The sequence below is a fragment of the Pinus tabuliformis genome, chromosome 1_2 (genome assembly GCF_031772625.1).
Source record: "Pinus tabuliformis cultivar Carrire ecotype Pingquan chromosome 1_2, CPIR1, whole genome shotgun sequence".
NCBI classification, from domain to species: domain Eukaryota; kingdom Viridiplantae; phylum Streptophyta; class Pinopsida; order Pinales; family Pinaceae; genus Pinus; species Pinus tabuliformis.
In genome coordinates, this window is record NC_142298.1 from 457740503 (window position 1) to 457742990 (window position 2488).

Below are 2488 nucleotides of genomic sequence, written 5' to 3' on the forward strand. Positions count from 1 at the left end.
TGAAACAGTGAGGAGGTGGAGTGAAATACAGTTAGGATGATTGGAAGGTGACAAAGTCTAAGAAGTACTATAACTTTGATCAAATAGGTGATTTTGGAAGCATGCAAGGGAGCTTTGCTAGGGTTTCAAAATTTAGGATGCCAATTTGCTTAATTGATGGAGAAAAAGAGATACTAGGCCACTTACTTGTTGTATGTAGGTAGTTGAAGCTTTTGTGGCTTGAGCAAATGAAGGAAGTGGTGTTTTGGCACTCCTAGGGTTTTCCAGGCTCCTCTGGCCAAATGTGTAGCACCAAGTGCCAGCGCACAACATCCTCAGCGGATGCGCCCTTCATTTCACAGGCGCACAATGCTGTTGAATTTTACTTTGGCTCAGACAAGAAAACACACCCCTCACTGCACAAGCATGCAATGACTCCACCCAGCGAGCAGCGCCCTTAGTAAACGTGCCCTTTTGATTTTTTCGACCTTCACTCAATCTCCTCTTTGACAAGGAGAGCTTAGGGAGCAGCAGAACTAATGAAGTTTGAAAAATTCTTTTGAAATTTTATGGAGAGGATGATTTTGATTTTTCTTTAGAAAAAACCCACTTTATAATGTTTGTTTGGAACTTTTATTTTCTTTTCAAATCTCTATCTGATGCTTCTCTTTCTTTGTCTCTTTTCAAGTGGATGATTATTCCATTGAGCTGATTTCTTCAATGGCTCATTTCTTGCAGCAAGGAGAAATGCTTGGGTAGCTTATGGGAACAATTATTACATAAAATGACTTGAATTACAAAACAAATATAAACAAACTAAAATACTCTATTTTCATCTCAAAAACATGTTTTTGAGATGAAAATTACATCGGTAAAATAAGATCTTTGTACAATAACCATGACTTACTACCAATCACTCTTTTTTTAATTGGTCTTCCTCATACCTTTGTTGCCCTTTATTTACACTTGAAACTATGCTTTTGACCTTGGAAATGGACCCTAAGACCTAATGGAAAAACCTTGGAAATGAAGCCCAGGACCTAATGGAAACATAACTGCCTTGACTCTAAAAATAACACAACTAAAACCATAACTGAATGCAACATGGAGATGGGTCAACAAATGTACCTAACGAGAAAAAAATTGATTTTCTTAAAAGAAGAAAACCATCAGTGGACCATTTTGGCATGACCTAGTGGAATGATCAAAAACTCAATATGAGACACCTAAAATGAAAATGCAAAGAGAAGATTTGATCACTGATGGAAGTATCCATATACTAACACTAACAACATGTATATCATGAGGCATGGTTGATTGAATCAGGTGCGTCCTTTCACTTCACTCCCCATAGGGAGTGGTTCTGCAAGTATGAGAAATATGATGTTGGTGATGTCTTCTTAGGGTATGACAGGAAGGCTAGAATCATCAAACGCAGAAAAGTCAAGCCGAAGTTGCAAATTTGAAGGATTAGAACATTTCCTTGTGTTCCACATATTCTTCCATTGGCCAAAAATATGATTTCTGTAAGAAAGATGGATGATGTAGGTGTAAAAATAGTGTTCGAAAAAGATATCTACAAGATGGTTCAGGGAGAATTGGTATTGATGTGGGGAATTCGGATTGGAACTTTGTACAAGCCCGTGGGTAGTACTGTTATTGATGGGTGCAATAGTTTAGTGATTCTTGAAAGTGGAGCAGAAAATCTAGTGGTCTCTAGAGAAAAGACCATGCCATGGCATCAAAGGCTTGGATATATTGGAAAGAAGGGCCTTTGAAATATCCATGGTAATGGTATGGTGGAAGGTATGTCTAATTTATCTCTAGATTTTTATTTTTGTGAACATTGTGTATATGGGAAGCAAAATCAGTTGATTTTCCCCTTTGGTGCTAAGAGGGTAAAATGGATATTAGAGGTTGTGCACAGTGATGTGTTTGGACCTGTGTCGATTCCATCATTGGTTAAGTTTGTGTACTATGTATCATTTATAGATGAATTCTCAAGGAATACATGGATATATTTCCTCAGGAAAAAATCTAAAGTCTTTGACAATTTTAAAGAATTTAAGGCCCTAGTGGAAAACTAAATAGAGAAGAAGAAAAAGGTGCTAAGGACAGATAATGGTGAAGAGTTCTACAAGAAGGAATTTGAAGAGTTATGTAAGAAGTGTGGTATATCATGAAAAAATACTACTCCATACACATCTCAGCAAAACAAAGTTGTAGAAAGAATGAATAAGACATTGTTGGAAAAGGAAAGAAGCATGCTCAGTGGCGTCGGGTTAGGACAAGAATTCTAGGAAGAGGCAGTGGAGACTACATGTTACTTGGTTAATAGATTACCTTCATCAGTGCTAAAGGGTAAGTCTCCACAAGAGGTATGGACTGGTAAGAAACCCTCTCTTTGACATCTTAGGGCACTTGGTTGTGATGCATATGTACATGTTCCAAAGGAGAAAATAACCAAGTTGGATAGTAAATTTGAAAGGTGCATCTTTATTGGGTATAA